Below are 19608 nucleotides of genomic sequence, written 5' to 3' on the forward strand. Positions count from 1 at the left end.
ACTGAAAGTGAAAAATGTCATTTTTTTGCAAAAAAATCGTTAAATTTCGATTAATAACAAAAAAAAGTAAAAATGTCAGCAGCAATGAAATACCACCAAATGAAAGCTCTATTAGTGAGAAGAAAAGGAGGTAAAATTCATTTGGGTGGTAAGTTGCATGACCGAGCAATAAACGGTGAAAGTAGTGTAGGTCAGAAGTGTAAAAAGTGGCCTGGTCTTTCAGGGTGTTTAAGCACTGGGGGCTGAGGTGGTTAAAGGGGCGGGTGCTATGAAGGTCCCTGTTAAAGGGGTGGGCACTGTGAAAGTCACTGTTAAAGGGGCGGTCACTGTGGAAGTCACTGTTAAAGGTGGCGGTTACTGTTAAAGGGGCAGTCATTTTGAAAGTCACTGTTAAAGGGGCGGCCACTGTGAAAGTCACTGTTAAAGGGGCAGTCACTGTTAAAGGGGCAGCCACTGTGAAAGTCACTGTTAAAGGGGCGGTCACTGTGAAAGTTACTGTTAAAGGTGTGGTCAATGCTAAAGGGGCAGTCACTGATAAAGAGGCAGGCACTGTGGAGGTCATTGTTAAAGGGGAGGGCACTGTGGAGGTCAATGTTAAAGGGGCGGGCACTGTGGAGGTCATTGTTAAAGGGGCGGGTACTGTGGAGGTCACTGTTATGGGGGGAAACTGTTGATATCTTTTTAAGACACACGGAAACATAAAATGAAATAGATGAAATATACCCGTGCAAAGCCAGGTCCTTCTGCTAGTATACAATAAAAAGTAAAAGATAAAAGTAAAAGATGGATGGCCCTCCTCGTGTACAGGGATTCTGCACTGATATTGCACTTTGGTTGCTATAAGGTGCCTAGTGTCGGCTAGGTACACATAAATGCTGTATGTAAGCTGAGTACATAGGATTACACGTATTTTACGCTAGGTACATAGGAGGTGGTAATTCGATGGCTTGTGATAGCTGATTATACAGAAATGCTGTATGCAAGCTGAATACACAAAAAATATTGCACGTTAAATGCACAGATGATGATGATTTAGTAATACATTAATTACATCAATGCTGAATATATAAAGTGCCGGGTGTTTGTTAAAAAGGTGCTAGGTACATATAGGTACTGAGTACATAAAGATATATAGCTATTGCACGTTAAGTCCACAGGAGGTGATTATTGCATATATTAGTGTATCGAATATATGATTTGTGCTGAGTACAAAAAGTGCCAGGTCCTGGCTGAATACAAAAAAAGTGCTGGGTGCAAGCTGAATACTTAGCTAGTTATAAAAGCGGTACATTGCTGCAGTCCTTGATTTTTAGAAATTAATTCACACCGATTATTTCCAAAGAAAAATATTGCAGACCCGCTAGGGTAATTAGTATAATGCTAAATCCTTGAGTAAATAATTTGGTGCCAGAAAAAAAGTATATACAGGGTTCGTCACAGTTAGTGTTAATTCAAGTTAGTATTGTCTTGCTTGTTCTCTGAATGTAACAGTTCAGTACTTAGTTGCTGTATAAATCAAAGTTTGTTCCTTTTCAAATATTCTTAAACAATATGTTGTGTCACATTATAAGTTTGGTACTTTACCACTCCGCGCCGCTTTATTCGTCCGGATCGTCAGTAGTTCCTTTGCCCTGTAAGGACCTACGAGACGTCCCACGTGGTCAGTCGCACCTCAACGTGGCATCACACGTGACCAAGACGGGGCAATATGTCACTTCCAGAAGCAGTTGTGATTCATCTTTAGTTTCAGGGCGGAAGATCACTCAGGGAAAGTGGAGTTGTAGTTGAATTTAGGTTCCGGGCAATGCGAAATGCGGCATTAAGTTGATTCAAGCGGTGATAGTCCAATATTGGATTATGGATATTTCAAGTTCTTTTTACCAAGCGCGTTTCGGAGCCAGTTGCTGCTCCTTCCTCAGTGCATATTTAATGACAGTAGATCACTAGATGATAGAGCACCTCTTTCCACATTACTAAACTGGTGAGCCACTGTACAAATATTTTATTAGAAAAACAGTTAACCCTTTGTGACAGAACGGCTCAATATTTTTAATAAAGACTAATTGAAAAAATTATTTTTAGCCCAAAATCTGTAAAATGAAATCATTAAAGAAAGAATTACCTCCAAAAGTGTCCATAGCCTAGAACATTTTGGAATGTCCAAGTCAAAATATTGACCTTAATCCAATAGAAATATTGTGGAAGGACCTGAAGTGAGCAGTTCGTACGAGGAACCCATCAACTTAACAGTGTTGAAGCTGTTTTTTTTTTTTTTTTTACAGAAGAATTAGCTACATTTCTGCAACCCGTGTAGGACTACAATTACTGGTAACATTTAGTTGCAGTTATTGCTACACAAGGGGTTCACGCCATATACTAAAGGCAAAGGTTCACATACTTTTGCTACTCACATACATGTTATATTGGATCATTTTCCTTAATAAATAAATTACTGAATCTAATATTTTTGACAAATTTTTTTGATTTGGTTATCTTTATCTACTTTTAGGACTTTTATGTAGTTGCTTAGGTCAAATTTATGCAGAAATATACAACATTCTTAATGGTTCACAATCTTTCAAGCACCCCCTTTCCGTATATATATATATATATATATATATATATATATATATATATATATATATTGTATATATAACATAAGTGGGTTTTTTGTCGTTTAGGTCTTCTCCAAGGACAGTCCTGCTGCTGTCTTGAAAATGGCCACTGATGGAGGGGTACATGACATCACCTGTCTATCAGCTGCTACAGATGTGTCTATACAACTGTTCATTTGTCTCAAAATGGCAGATATGTGTGATGTGAGATGCAGTGTCTTGCAAATTCCAACACAACATGTTTGTTGCGTTGTATCTGAGCATTCTTTTTGTTTGTTTTTTTAAGTTTAAGCATGCCAGAAAAATGCATGGTGCAACAAAACTGCAAAAAAACTCGAGAGGAATGTATAAAGCTTGTTTTTGAGTAAGTGTCATTTTGTCAGTCTTAATACATTTTACCCATGGTGCTTTTTACCACCAAAAAAATTGAAAAAAAGGACTACAAGTGAAAGAAGCTTGGGGGTCCCTACACACATGATTTTGTTCAGGGTTTTTTCATTCAGAAAAAAAATATGCCATAGAAACCACATTTTTTCAGGTGTTTCTCCCTCTATAGCGAAAATGTCAGAATGACAGAAAAATGCCTAAAGCTTCATTATGCTGCATTTGAAAAAAATTAAATAAAAAGCCAAAAAATGTCAGGAGCAGAAAATGCTTGTGTGTTACATTTCAATTTTCCATAGACTTTCAGCTAACATCTGAAGATGGCATTTTTACCATAAAAAAAGTACCAAAAACCACAAAAGTGAACAAAAATGCAGTTTAAAACCTTTGGGTGTGATTCAGTCTGGCAACCCTGCAGGCACCCAGACGTTCTGGTGGTCTCTCTGCCCCCCATAGCCTTGGTGGATGCTCTCTTAGGCTCGTATGAAAGCCTCAAAAACCTGTTATAAAAGTACATACTTGCAGGACCCTATCCCCTCCCCCTTAAAACCATTGCTCATGTCTGGTCACTTTCGCAGAAGCTTTTTAGGGCCTCAGAGACTAGAGTATACTCCCCTAGAACTCCAATTTGGTCTAACCCTTACCCAGTGGCGGATTATAATAGGGTCGTTCGGGTCGGTAGCCCTGGGCCCGGCATCCCTGGGGGGCCCAACGCCGACCCGAACGCCCACATACTGCGGCGGGGCACGGGAGCGAATAGTTCCCTGCCCCGCTGCCAATCACCACCATAGGCTTCAGGCCTAGAAATCTCGGCGCAGGCGTGCGTGATGACATCATCGCGCGCCTGTTTTTCCCGGGAGGGACGCAGGACAATGAAGAATGCGCGCCTGCCTCACCATGCCGGACACAGGTAAGTATAGCTTTTAATTTTTGTTTTGTTTTTGTGTGTGCCAACTTTGGGGGGGGGGGGGGGGCAGAGGAGGACATGGGGCAGTGTGGTAGAAAATCAGTTTGGGGGCAGATTATTAAATGGGGGCAAATCACTTCACGTGGGGCAGATTATTACTTGGGGGTAAATTACTTCATGGGGGGGCAGTGTGGGGGCAAATCACTTCAGGGGGTGCAGTGTGGGGGCAAATTCTTCATGGTGGGCAGTGTGGGGCCAAATTACTTCAGGGGGTGCAGTGTGGGGGCAAAATACTTCAGGGGTTGCAGTATGGGGGCAAATTACTTCATGGGGGTGCAGTGTGGGGGCAAATTACTTCATGGGGTGCAGTGTGGGGGCAAATTACTTCATGGGGTGCAGTGTGGGGGCAAATTATTTCATGGGAGTGCAGTGTGGGGGCAAATTATTTCATGGGAGTGCAGTGTGGGGGCAAATTACTATATGGGGCAGTGAGAGGGAAATTACTATACGGGGGCAGTGAGAGGGAAATTACTATATGGGGTAGTGTGGGGTAAATTACTATATGGGGTAGTGTGGGGGAAATTACTATATGGGGTAGTGTGGGGGAAATTACTATATGGGGGTAGTGTGGGAGAAATTACTATATGGGGGTAGTGTGGGGGAAATTACTGTATGGGGCAGTGTGGGGGAAATTACTATATGGGGGTAGTGTTGGGGAAATTACTATATGGGGGTACTGTGGGGGCGTTTCTATTAGGGGACATTATTTTTGGGGACACTATACAGGCATTATTACCTGGAGCACAATATAGAGTGTTATTACTGGGGGCACTCCAGGGGACATTATAATTGCTGTAGACACTATAAGGACCTCTGGGTCAAACGAGGGGGAGAGGAAAGGGAAGATCTACATGACAGGAGATGTCACTGGATGTAACAGGTATGTGATGTTGTATTCCCCTATATGTAGAGCTGGCTCACTACTGTGACCTGTGTCTCATCTTCCTCTCCAAGTCTTTTTTTTTTTTATCATAATCGTATGTATTTTAAATTTGGCAACTAAAATTTTATGTTACAGCCCTGCGCTTGGTATTACAGATCAGACCCAATCACTCAGATGAGACAGAGCTGCACCTAGACCATGTGAACGATGTCATATGGCCTAGGAAGAGACTTTGGCACTTACGAAGTACTGCAGCCTCTTCATACAGAGAAAAAACGAAAACTAAAATGGAGGGGGGGGGGGGTCGGCGAGTTGGGTAGACAGCCCCGGGTCTATCATGCACTTAATCTGCTCCTGCCCTCACCTCTCCCACTTTCCAGCTCTACCAGGGGCTGAATTGTGGGATAGAGTAGGCGTCAAATAACTGACCCATCTATTTTCTGCTGACGGTAACTTTCTCACATTTGAGGCCTTTAGAGAGAATTATAATATCCCTTGTCATGTTTTTTTCCAATACCTTCAACTTAAGCATGCTACACGAGCACAATTTGGGTTGCTAGCTGTTACACTGGAAGACTTAATTGGCACCCCAAACATTTTAAACCCCTAACTAAAGAATATACTTTATTGCAGTCTAATGGAGCCAAGCCCTTTGAGAAATCATATGCTAAATGGTCAGTAGATAACCCTACACTAACTGTTGAAGCCTGCAGGGAGGTAGAGATCTTATATTTTTCCTCAGTGGTCAGTGCCCGGGACTTACTTATCTAAACGAAATTCTTAAATAGAATATACTACACTCTGTGAGACATAAATAAATGGGTGTTTCATTCTCCAATACATGCTTCCTCTGTCTAGGTGCGGTTGGGGTGTTTATCCATGCGGTGCGGTCCTGTCCTATTGCCATTGACTTTTGGTCAGTGGTCCTTCTATTTCTTATTCTTATTTCTTCTCATTGCCAATTCCCCAGAATCCTTACTCCCAGATATTTCTGTTAGGTATGGTGGACGAAATCATTGGGGGGGTGGGGGGAGACGGGGGTTGTCATAGACTTTTCTTTTGATTTGCCCTGGAAAATGTGTGAATGGGATAAACACACCCTTAAAGGAAATGTGTCACAATTTTCTTTTTCTTCCAGTTAAAACCAGATAGCAACACATATCCTTTTTTTCTATTCTGATTTTATTTTCTGATTACAGATTTTTTTATTCTATTTCTTGAACATTATTATGGCGACAGCCAACTTGCCTGAGCTGCTCTTAACAGCGTTTAGAGAGCATTAAAAAATTGCTTTACAGCAGCCAGGAGTTTTCTAGGCATGCTCTGTGACCTGTGCAGAGGTCAGGAGGGAGTTAATAAGCTGTGATATCACCTATTGTGAATGGTGGATCCTGTGTTGTCTGTACACAAAGGTTATACTGTATCATAAGACTGCAATGATAAGGAGATAAGAGCAGTAAAGTGATCTGTACAGACCAAGAAGTAGCGCCTATGGTTTTTGTTTAAATATAGATATTTGTTATATAACACCAAAATTTCTTTAAAAACTAGTTTAACATAAAAGTGTAGGTCATTTTCTGATGACATTTTCTTTAAGGTACCTGAATATGTGTGTAATACAATACAGTACCAGCAAAGGGAATGAGATTTGCCATATCTCATGTACACAGTGCGTATTTTATATTCGCAGAAATTGACCTGCTGTGCGGATTTTAACCCCTTCCTGACATGGCTATTTTCAATTTTTGCATTTCTGTTTTTTACTCTCTGCTTTCTCAGAGACTTTTCTCCACAAAGATGCGATTTTTCTCAGGCTCAAATAAATTAGACCAGGGTAAGGCTACTTTCACACTTGCGTTTGGGGTTCCGCTTGTGAGATCCGTTTGAGGGCTCTCAGAAGCGGCCCCGAACTGATCCGTTCATCCCCAATGCATTCTGAATGGATAAGGATCCGTTCAGAATGCATCAGTTTAGCTTCGTTCCGCTTCCATTCCGCTCTGGAGGCCGACACCAAAACACAGCTTGCAGCGTTTTGGTGTCCGCCTGGCCGTGCGGAGCCAAACGGATCCGTCCGGACTTACAATGCAAGTCAATGGGGACGGATCCGTTTGACGTTGACACAATATGGTGCAATTGCAAACGGATCCGTCCCCCATTGACTTTCAATGTAAAGTCAGGAGTCCCTATTAATATACCATCGGATCTGAGTTTTCTCCAATCCGATGGTATATTTTAACTTGAAGCGTCCCCATCACCATGGGAACGCCTCTATGTTAGAATATACCATCGGATTTGAGTTAGATCGTGAAAACTCAGATCCGACAGTATATTCTAACACAGAGGCGTTCCCATTGTGATGGGGACGCTTCAAGTTAGAATATACTAAGAACTGTGTACATAACTGCCCCCTGCTGATGGCAGCACCCGATCTCTTACAGGGGGCTGTGATCCGCACAATTAACCCCTCAGGTGCCGCAACAGCCACAGGACTTGCTTTCAATTGCTATGACTCCAGATCACTGTGCCTTGTAGCACCCCCTATCAGGTGGAATGCTAGTGCGTCAGGTTACCACAGTCAGCAATGGGGTGTTTGCTCATCCCCTCCCCCTCCAGCCTTTAAATAACATTTGTTTAAAATTTCATCAACTGTACATCTCAGCAGATTAGCAGCCAGCAAATCTGTGTACTGTCTTGTGTGGACATGCCCTAAAAGGAGAGAAAGCCTGAAGGGCAGATACTACTTCTCTTTTTTGAACCCACTCATGGTTTTGGCTTGAAAAACTGCATCCAAACCTTCCTGTGTGTCCTCCCCATTGGGGTATATTCACAAGTAGTAGTTGAGATATGGTGAATAAAATGGAAGAATCTATGCAGTTTTGGTGTGGTTGAAGTTTTTAAAGGGGAAACATGTTAAATAAATGCGCAGCTGCATTGAAAACTGAAGCAAAAATGCACAAGGTTCATCCAATATGGTTTTAATATTGTTCTTTACAGCACCTCAACGACTACATGTAGAGTCGTGGCCAAAAGTTTTGAGAATTACACAAATATTAGTTTTCACAAAGTTTGCTGCTAAACTGCTTTTAGATCTTTGTTTAAGTTGTTTCTGTGATGTAGTGAAATATAATTACACGCACTTCATACGTTTCAAAGGCTTTTATCGACAATTACATGACATTTATGCAAAGAGTCAGTATTTACAGTGTTGGCCCTTCTTTTTCAGGACCTCTGCAATTCGACTGGGCATACTCTCAATCAACTTCTGGGCCAATTCCTGACTGATAGCAACCCCTTCTTTCATAATCACTTCTTGGAGTTTGTCAGAATTAGTGGGTTTTTGTTTGTCCACCCGCCTCTGGAGGATTGACCACAAGTTCTCAATGGGATTAAGATCTGGGGAGTTTCCAGGCCATGGACCCAAAATGTCAACGTTTTGGTCCCCGAGCCACTTCGTTATCACTTTTGCCTTATGGCACGGTGCTCCATCGTGCTGGAAAATGCATTGTTCTTCACCAAACTGTTGTTGGATTGTTGGAAGAAGTTGCTGTTGGAGGGTGTTTTGGTACCATTCTTTATTCATGGCTGTGTTTTTGGGCAAAATTGTGAGTGAGCCCACTCCCTTGGATGAGAAGCAACCCCACACATGAATGGTCTCAGGATGCTTTACTGTTGGCATGACACAGGACTGATGGTAGCGCTCACCTTTTCTTCTCCGGACAAGCCTTTTTCCAGATGCCCCAAACAATCGGAAAGAGGCTTCATCGGAGAATATGACTTTGCCCCAGTCCTCAGCAGTCCATTCTCCATACTTTCTACAGCAGATCAATCTGTCCCTGATGTTTTTTTTGGAGAGAAGTGGCTTCTTTGCTGCCCTTCTTGACACCAGGCCATCTTCCAAAAGTCTTCACCTCACTGTGCGTGCAGATGCGCTCACACCTGCCTGCTGCCATTCCTAAGCAAGCTCTGCACTTGTGGCACTCCGATCCCGCAGCTGAATCCTCTTTAGGAGACGATCCTGGCGCTTGCTGGACTTTCTTGGACGCCCTGAAGCCTTCTTAACAAGAATTGAATCTCTTTCCTTGAAGTTCTTGATGATCCTATAAATTGTTGATTGAGGTGCAATCTTAGTAGCCACAATATCCTTGCCTGTGAAGCCATTTTTATGCAACGCAATGATGGCTGCACGCGTTTCTTTGCAGGTCACCATGGTTAACAATGGAAGAACAATGATTTCAAGCATCACCCTCCTTTTAACATGTCAAGTCTGCCATTTTAAACCAATCAGCCTGACATAATGATCTCCAGCCTTGTGCTCGTCAACATTCTCACCTGAGTTAACAAGACGATTACTGAAATTATCTCAGCAGGTCCTTTAATGACAGCAATGAAATGCAGTGGAAAGGGTTTTTTGGGATTGTTAATTTTCATGGCAAAGAAGGACTATGCAATTCATCTGATCACTCTTCATAACATTCTGGAGTATATGCAAATTGCTATTATAAAAACTTAAGCAGCAACTTTTCCAATTTCCAATATTTATGTCATTCTCAAAACTTTTGGCCACGACTGTACATACAGTGCATTCAGAAAGACTTCAGACTCTTTCACTTTTTTCTCATTTATTTATGTTGCAGCCTTGTGCTAAAATAATCAAAGTTTATATTTTTCACCATCATTGCGTATTCCATACCACATAATGAGAAAGTGAAAACAGAATATTCAAAATCGTTGCTAATTTATTGAAGGAAAAATGAAATATTTGCATTGACAGAAGTATTCAGACCCTTTACTCAGTACTTAGTTGAAGCACTTTTGGTAGTGATTTCAGCTTCCAGTCTTCTTGGGTATGATGCCATAAGGTTTGCAAACCTGGAACTAAGGATTATCTGGTATTCTTCTTTGAAGATTCTCTCATGCTCTGTCAGGATGGATAGGGACTGTTGGTGGACAGCCATTTTCAGCCATGTTCGATTGGGCTCAAGTTAGGGCTGTGACTGGGCCACTCGAGGACATTCACAGACTTGTCCCTTAACCACTCCTGTGCTGTCTTGGCTGTGTGCTTAGGATAATTTTGTTTGAAGACAAACCTTCAGCCAAGTCTGAGGTCCAGAGCACTCTGGATTAGGTTTTCATTAAGAATATCTCAGTACTTTGCCTCATTCCACTTTCTCTCAACTCTGACCAGTCTCCTTGCTCCAGCTGCTGAAAAATAACCCCACAGCATGATGCTGCCATCACTATGCTTCACTGTAGGAATGGTATTGTGCAGTGCCTGGTTTCCTCCAAATATGACACCTAGGATTGAGGCTAAAAAGTTGAATCTTGTTTCCATCAGGCCAGAGAATCTTGTTTCTCACAGTCTGAGTACTTTATGTGCTTTTTTGCAAACTTTAATATATCTTTTACTGGGGAGCTGCTTCTTTCTGGCTACTCTGCCTTAAAGCCCAGATTGGTGGAATGGTGCAGTGATAGTTGACCTTCTGGAAGTTTCTTCTATCTGCACTCACAATCTTTGGAGCTCAGCCAGAGTGACCATTCGGCTCTTGGTTATATCTGTTACCGAGGACCTTCTTCTTAGTTTGGTGGGGGAATAGCTCTAGGAAGAGTCCTAGTTGTTCCAGCCTTCTTACAGTTAAGAATTATGGATGCCACTGTGCTCTTAGGAGCTTTCAGTACAGCAGAATTTTCTTTCTACTCTGTCTCTGAGCTCTACAGGCAGTTTTTCCTCCTCATGGTTTGGTTTTTGCTATGATATGCATTGTTAGTTGTGAGACCTGACAGGGCTGTGTTTTTACAAACCATGCCCAATCAACTGAATTAACCACAGGTGGACTCCAATCAAGATGTAGAAACATCTCAAAGATTACCTAGAGCTAAATTTCAAGTGTCATAACAGAGCCTAAATACTTACATAAATCCAAAATTTAAATTTTTAATACATTTTTAAAATTCAGTTTTTTTTTTTATTTTATTATTAATGAGCATGGAGTGCAGATAGATGAGGGAAAACTTTTTTTAAATTTTGGCACGAGGCTGCAACATAACAAACTGTGGAATGGTGAAAGACTTTCTGAATGCATTGTATAAATCATAAGTATGTGTGTAACTAAAAACTCCACCCCAATCAATGCTTGTAAAAAAACAAATGAATTTCACAGCATTTTTTTTTACAACTCCTAGGCCTGTTTCACACGAGCATGGCGGATTGGCTCCGGATGCGTTCAGTGTGTGTTCAGCACTATTTTGCAAGCAAGTTCAGTCAGTTTTGTCTGCGATTGCGTTCAGTTTTTTTCCACGTGGGTGCAATGCATTTTGATGCGTTTTTCACGCGCGTGATAAAAAACTGAAAGTTTAGACCCCCTTCACATGGGCGTCGCGTGAGAAAAAAATGAATTTGGTACCCAGAGCCGAACCCGGACTTCACCACATGGTGAGCGCGGTGACGTCAGTGCAGGTCCTGCTGAAGGAAGATAGAAAGTCCTTCTATCCTGGCTGCCCGATCAAGTGGATGAGGTGAGTAATGTTTTTATTATTTTTTAACCCTCAAGTGATATTTCACTTTGCATTCTGTATTAAAGAATGCTATTATTTTCCATTATAACCATGTTATAATGGAAAATAATAAAGTAAATGGGGACCCGGGTCGCTCTTCCCTCGTCTCCTTAGCAACCATGCATGAAAATCGCATCACATCCGCACTTGCTTGCGATTGCTATGCGATTTTCACGCAGCTCCATTCATTTGTATGGGGCCTGCGTTGCGTGAAAAAACGCAGAATATAGAACATGCTGCGATTTTCATGCAACGCACAAGTGATGTGTGAAAAACAACGTTCATGTACACAGACCCATTGAAATGAATGGGTCAGGATTCAGTGCGGGTGCAATGCGTTCACGTCACGCATTGCACCCGCGCGGAAAACTCGCTCGTGTGAAAGGGGCCCTATAAAAATTGTTGTGTGGCAGCAGCCTTAGGCCTCATGCACATGACTGCGTCCAGTCCGCATCTTTTGCAGATCGCAAGTGGCCTGATTAATTTCTTTAGGGCCACAAAAAAATACGGACAGCACACGGATGTCATCCGTGTTCTGTCCATATCCATGCACAACATGTTCCATTCATGCCTGCTTTGTGGACAAGACTAGGCATTTCTATAATAGGGACTGAGCAAAGTGCAGCATGCACATAGCTGATTTCTGTATTTTGCAATGGCCGTGTGCATGAGGCCTTAGGAATCAACAGACTACGGAGTAAAACCCACAGTGTAAGGAATCATGCACATGAATGGAAGGACTCCAGGTCCATATTGCAGACTGCAAACTGCGGGTCTTATCTTTTGTGGAGCGGAAGCATGAATTGGAATCCCATGGAAACACTACAATGCGCCTCCGTGGGCTTTTGGGTCCATGCCTACGCACCACAAAACATAGGACATGTCCTATCTTTGGCCGTATTTTGCAGATTGCGGACCCATTCAAGTCGTTCGTTCGCGTGCATGAGCTCTAAGGGGGCCGTCATAGACATGGCAGATTTCTATTCAGAAATTTTGGCAACTGAAAATCAGTTCCATTCCTCTGAACAGGGTTGTTTTGACGGCAAGCACAAGGATTTCTGCAAGATCCATTCAGGTGACCTTAGGCTGTAGCAGGTCTGTGCTGTGTGCGCACCGTATCATGTATGCAGACCCGTTCATGGTGAGGTACGGAACAGAGGCACGGATTGGAATCCCGCGGAAGCACTACAAAGTTTTCTGCACTGCCTTTTTGCAGTGCAGTTCGCAGATCCTGTTCAAGTGAATGGGTCCACATCCACAGACGCCGAGCACACGGTCAGTGCATTGCAAACTGCAATTTGAGGCTTTTAACTTCTGCAATTAAAAGGTTACAAGCAATGCAACACTTGCTGTGATCCCATCAACTATGCCATCGCTAAAACCAGCTCATTTCAAGCAGTTTTAGCAGCTGTGAATTCCATTGTTTAATATACGCAGTGGACTCGCTACATGTAAATGTATCCTTAGGTTAGTGTCACACACAGCTTTTTTCTGGCTGTTTTTGGTGCCCTTTTTTGAGCCAAAGGCAGAAGTGGGTTGGAATGGAATGATAAATATAAAGGAACGATTTATATTTCTCCTTCATGTTGGATCCACTTCTGGTTTTTGCTCAAAAAACAGCAATAGAAACTACCACAAAAAGCTGTGGGTGACACCACATGCGTCTAGAGTCTAGACCATGGCTGGCCAACCTGAGGCTCTCCAGCTGTTGCAAAACTACAACTCCCAGCATGCCCAGACAGCCTACAGCTTACAGTCTACAGCATGGCATGGTGGGAATTGTAGTTTTACAACAGCTGGACAGCCGCAGGTTGGCCAGCCCTGGTCTAGAAAATTATAGCAGTTATGGTAAAAAAGCTTTTGTAAAACAAAGCCAAGCATAAATGCCATTAAGAAATGGCAACCCATGTTGCACTTAAAATGCACAAAAAATCCAGTGGAGGTCAATGGGAAAACAAAACCAGGCAATGAAGGAAAATGCTAAGTAATCAAGTATTCTGTGATTTAAAAAAAAAAACATTGACCCAAAAAAACGCACCTCAAGGATGAAAAAAAGTCACTACAAAAAATACCTGTTTGCCCTTCATTTAATATTCCCTATAGTCTTCCATGCAAAATCTGGAGCTGTAATCTTTTGCAAAAAAACACGAGCCAGAAGCCTCAAACCTCATAAAAAAATGCAAAAAGCGTATGTGTGATACCAGCGTTAGGCTTCAGGTTTTTGCCAGTTCCAGATGTTGCATGGCAGTCTATGGGAAAATGAACACAGCACAGGTGTTTTTAGGGTCAGTGCCATTTTCTCCCATACAGATCTCCATAGAAAGTGACATAACAGGGGGCACATACATAAGTATGCAAAAACTGCCATTTATAAAATGCATTGTGGTAAAACTCAATATATGGGAAGGCAGGCCATAGACTTCTATTATTACGGAATAAATAACGGAATGCCTCTAAAGGCATTCAGTTATGCATTCCGTCATGGAATTGCATTATGGTCCGTGGTAACAGAATCCATAACGCAATTCAGTAAATACCACAACACGAACCCGCACACGAACGTCAAAATATGAAATTCGATCATCCGTAATGGCGACTGCTCCAGGGCTATTTCACGTACCAGACGATGGCGATGCAAAGAAAAAAAAAATTCCCCAAAGTTCAGTATTAAAACACAAGAAAAACTATATAAATGTGGTATCGCTGTAATCGTAATGTCCGAGAGAATGAAGGAGACACGTCAGTATTAGCTCATAGGGAATGCTGTAAAAAACTAAATCCATAAAACTGGTGCAATTGTGTTTTGTTTTTTCAATTCCACCTCATTTGGAATTTTTTTCCAGCTTCCCAATACATTGTATGCAATATTAAATGATGCCATTAGAAAGTGCCACTTGTCCCACAAAAAAACAAGCTCATATGTCTATGTGAACGAAATGTGAACTGAGAAGTCAGGGGGTTAAAAATGAATATGCAAAAATAGAAAATCACCATGTCCTTAACCCCTTCACGCATTGTCACGTACATGTACGTGAGGGAATGCGGCTTCTTGCCACATCCTCTAGTGCATGTACGTGATGTGATCGGACGGGTGCAAGAGTTGCACCCGCCCGATCCGCAGCTCGGGCCTAGCTGTTACTGATAGCTGTGCCCCTGCCGCATCCGCCAGCATCGCTGTATGCGGTGATGCCGGCGGATTAACCCTTTCACATGCCGCGGTCAGCGCTGACCGCGGCATGAGCAGGGTTTACAAAGGGAGGGGGCTCCCTCTGACTCCATCGGCCCCACGTGCTACGCTGACAGGGGGCTGCCAAAAAAGTGAAATTCTGAAATGTCATCTACATTTTCCTTTAATTCTTGTGGAACACCTAAAGGGTTAACAAATTTTGTAAAATCAGTTTTGAATACCTTGAGGTTTGTAGTTTCTAAAATGGGGCCATTTATGGGTGAGGAACAGAAGTATTTTAACATCCTGCGATTTTGCAAGTTCTCCTACTTAGAAATAATGGAGGGGTCTGAAATTCACATTGTAGATGCATTCCCACTCTGAGAGACAGAATTTACCAAAAAAAATCAGGAAATCACATTGTATGATTTTTCAAGAATTTTTTTGTCTTGCACTGCTGAACATAAGTATTTGAACACCTGAGAAACAGCAAGAATGCTGGCTCTCAAAGACTTGTTACTGTGCCTTTAACCGCCTCCGGACCGCCTAACGCTGGATCGCGTTCCGGAGGCCGCAGCCCTGCGCACAGTCACGCATATATGCGTCATCTCGCGAGACGCAAGATTTCCTGTGAACGCGCGCACACAGGCGCGCACATTCACAGGATCGGAAGGTAAGCGAGTGGATTTCCAGCCTGCCAGCGGCGATCATTCGCTGGCAGGCTAGAGATGCGATTTTTTTAACCCCTAACAGGTATATTAGACGCTGTTTTGATAACAGCGTCTAATATACCTGCTACCTGGTCCTCTGGTGGTCCCTTTTGTTTGGATCGACCACCAGAGGACACAGGCAGCTCAGTAATATGTAGCACCAAACACCACTACACTACACCCCCCCCTGTCACTTATTAACCCCTTATTAACCCCTGATCACCCCATATAGACTCCCTGATCACCCCCCTGTCATTGATCACCCCCCTGTCATTGATCACCCCCTTGTAAGGCTCCATTCAGACGTCCGTATGATTTTTACGGAGCCACGGATACATGGATCGGATCCGCAAAACACATACGGACGTCTGAATGGAGCCTTACAGGGGGGTGATCAATGACAGGCGGTGATCACCCCATATAGACTCCCTGATCACCCCCCTGTCATTGATCACTCCCCTGTCATTGATCACCCCCCTGTAAGGCTACATTCAGATGTCCGTATGTTTTTTACGGATCCACGGATACATGGATCGGATCCGCAAAACACATACGGACATCTGAATGGAGCCTTATAGGGGGGTGATCAATGACAGGGGGGTCATCACCCCATATAGACTCCCTGATCACCCCCCTGTCATTGATCACCCCCCTGTAAGGCTCCATTCAGACATTTTTTTGGCCCAAGTTAGCGGAAATATATATATTTTTTCTTACAAAGTCTCATATTCCACTAACTTGTGTAAAAAAATAAAATCTCACATGAACTCACCATACCCCTCACGGAATCCAAATGCGTAAAATTTTTTAGACATTTATATTCCAGACTTCTTCTCACGCTTTAGGGCCCCTAGAATGCCAGGGCAGTATAAATACCCCACATGTGACCCCATTTCGGAAAGAAGACACCCCAAGGTATTCCGTGAGGGGCATATTGAGTCCATGAAAGATTTAAATTTTTGTCCCAAGTTAGCGGAAAGGGAGACTTTGTGAGAAATTAAAAATAAAATATCAATTTCCGCTAACTTGTGCCAAAAAAAAATATTCTATGAACTCGCCATGCCCCTCATTCAATACCTTAGGGGGTCTTCTGTCCAAAATGGAGTCACATGTGGGGTATTTATACTGCCCTGGCTTTTTAGGGGCCCTAAAGCGTGAGAAGAAGTCTGGGATCCAAATGTCTAAAAATGCCCTCCTAAAAGGAATTTGGGCACCTTTGCGCATCTAGGCTGCAAAAAAGTGTCACACATGTGGTATTGCCGTACTCAGGAGAAGTTGGGCAATGTGTTTTGGGGTGTCATTTTACATATACCCATGCTGGGTGAGAGAAATATCTTGGTCAAATGCCAACTTTGTATAAAAAATGGGAAAAGTTGTCTTTTGCCAAGATATTTCTCTCACCCAGCATGGGTATATGTAAAATGACACCCCAAAACACATTGCCCAACTTCTCCTGAGTACGGCAATACCACATGTGTGACACTTTTTTGCAGCCTAGGTGGGGAAAGGGGCCCACATTCCAAAGAGCACCTTTAGGATTTCACCGGCCATTTTTTACAGATTTTGATTTCAAACTACTTACCACACATTAGGGCTCCTAGAATGCCAGGGCAGTATAACTACCCCACAAGTGACCCCATTTTGGAAAGAAGACACCCCAAGGTATTCCGTGATGGGCATGGCAAGTTCCTAGAATTTTTTATTTTTTGTCACAAGTTAGCGGAAAATGATGATTTTTTTTTTTTTCTTACAAAGTCTCATAATACACTAACTTGTGACAAAAAATAAAAACTTCCATGAACTCACTATGCCCATCACGAAATACCTTGGGATGTCTTCTTTCCAAAATGGGGTCACTTGTGGGGTAGTTATACTGCCCTGGCATTCTAGGGGCCCTAATGTGTGGTAAGTAGTTTGAAATCAAAATCTGTAAAAAATGGCCGGTGAAATCCTAAAGGTGCTCTTTGGAATGTGGGCCCCTTTGCCCACCTAGGCTGCAAAAAAGTGTCACACATGTGGTATTGCCGTACTCAGGAGAAGTTGGGCAATGTGTTTTGGGGTGTCATTTTACATATACCCATGCTGGGTGAGAGAAATATCTTGGTCAAATGCCAACTTTGTATAAAAAATGGGAAAAGTTGTCTTTTGCCAAGATATTTCTCTCACCCAGCATGGGTATATGTAAAATGACACCCCAAAACACATTGCCCAACTTCTCCTGAGTACAGCAATACCACATGTGTGACACTTTTTTGCAGCCTAGGTGGGCAAAGGGTCCCACATTCCAAAGAGCACCTTTAGGATTTCACCGGCCGTTTTTTACTGATTTTGATTTCAAACTACTTCCCACACATTAGGGCCCCTAGAATGCCAGGGCAGTATAACTACCCCACAAGTGACCCCATTTTGGAAAGAAGACACCCCAAGGTATTTTGTGATGGGCATAGTGAGTTCATGGAAGTTTTTATTTTTTGTCACAAGTTAGTGGAATATGAGACTTTGTAAGAAAAAAATAAATAAAAAAATAATCATTTTCCGCTAACTTGTGACAAAAAATAAAAAGTTCTATGAACTCACTATGCCCATCAGCGAATACCTTAGGGTGTCTACTTTCCGAAATGGGGTCATTTGTGGGGTGTTTGTACTGTCTGGGCATTGTAGAACCTCAGGAAACATGACAGGTGCTCAGAAAGTCAGAGCTGCTTCAAAAAGCGGAAATTCACATTTTTGTACCATAGTTTGTAAACGCTATAACTTTTACCCAAACCATTTTTTTTTTTACCCCAATTTTTTTTTTATTAAAGACATGTAGAACAATAAATTTAGATAAAAATTTATATATGGATGTCGTTTTTTTTGCAAAAAAATAGTTAAATTTCGATTAATAACAAAAAATGTCAGCAGCAATGAAATACCACCAAATGAAAGCTCTATTAGTGAGAAGAAAAGAAGGTAAAATTCATTTGGGTGGTAAGTTGCATGACCGAGCAATAAACGGTGAAAGTAGTGTAGTGCAAAAGTGTAAAAAGTGGCCTGGTCATTAAGGGTGTTTAAGCTAAGGGGGCTGAGGTGGTTTAAAATGTCCACCTCTACTCCACTCATTAATCTAACTTATTAGCACCTGTCTGAGCTCTTTAAAGACACCTGTCCACCCCATAGTCAGTCAGACGCCAACTACTACCATGGGCAAGACCAAAGAGCTGTCAAAAGACACCAGAGACAAAATTGTGGATCTCCACAAGGCTGGAAAGGGCTACGGGGCAATTGCCAAGCAGCTTGGTGAAAATAGATCAGCTGTTGGAGCAATTTTTAGAAAATGGAAGAGGCTAAAGACAACTGTCAGTCTCCCTTGGACTGGGGCTCCATGCAAGATCTCACCTCGTGGGGTATCACTGATGATGAGAAAGGTGAGGAATCAGCCCAGAACTACAAGGGAGGAGCTGGTCAATGACATGAAGAGAGCTGGGACCACAGTTTCAAAGGTAACTGTCGGTAGAACACTATGCTGTCATGGTTTCAAATCATGCATTGTACAGAAGGTTCCTCTGCTCAAGTCATCACATGTCCAGGCCCATCTGAAGTTTGCCAATGACCACCTGGATGATCCAGAGGAGGCATGGGAGAAAGTCATGTAGTCAGATGAGACCAAAGTAGAACTTTTCAGTCTAAACTTCACTTGTCGTGTTTGGAGGAAAAAGAAGGATGAGTTGCATCCCAAGAACTCCATCCCTACTGTGAAGCATGGGGGTGGTAACATCATGCTTTGGGGTGCTTTTCTGCGAAGGGGACAGGACGACTGCACTGTATTAAGGAGAGGATGAATGGGTCCATTTATTGTGAATTTTTGAGCAACAACCTCCTTCCCTCAGTCAGAGCATTGAAGATGGGTCGTGGCTGGGTCTTCCAACATGACAACGACCCGAAGCACACAGCCAGGATGACCAAGGAGTGGCTCCGTAAGAAGCATATCAAGGTTCTGGAGTGGCCTAGCCAGTCTCCAGATCTAAATCCAATAGAACATCTTTGGAGGGAGCTGAAACTCCATGTTGCTCAGTGACAGCCCCAAAACCTGACAGATCTAGAGGAGATCTGTGTGGAGGAGTGGGCCAAAATCTCTGTTGCAGTGTGTGCAAACCTGGTCAAGAACAACAGGAAATATTTGACCTCTGTAATTGCAAACAAATGCTTCTGTACCAAATATTAACACTGATTTTCTTAGGTGTTCGAATACTTATGTTCAGCAGTGCAAGACAAATAAAGTCTTTAAAAATCATACAATGTGATTTCCTGATTTATTTTTTTTTTTTAATTCTGTCTCTCAGAGTGGGAAT

The 19608-nt window shown here is 42.5% G+C and overlaps 1 protein-coding gene across 1 annotated transcript in view; it reads left to right on the plus strand.

Moving 5' to 3' along the window:
• The window catches only part of GALK2 (galactokinase 2), a 286795-nt gene that overhangs the window by 262635 nt on the left and 4552 nt on the right, over positions 1-19608 (plus strand). The gene's annotated exons all lie outside the window — the stretch shown is intronic.

This window comes from Bufo bufo, chromosome 1, assembly GCF_905171765.1.
Source record: "Bufo bufo chromosome 1, aBufBuf1.1, whole genome shotgun sequence".
NCBI lineage: Eukaryota > Metazoa > Chordata > Amphibia > Anura > Bufonidae > Bufo > Bufo bufo.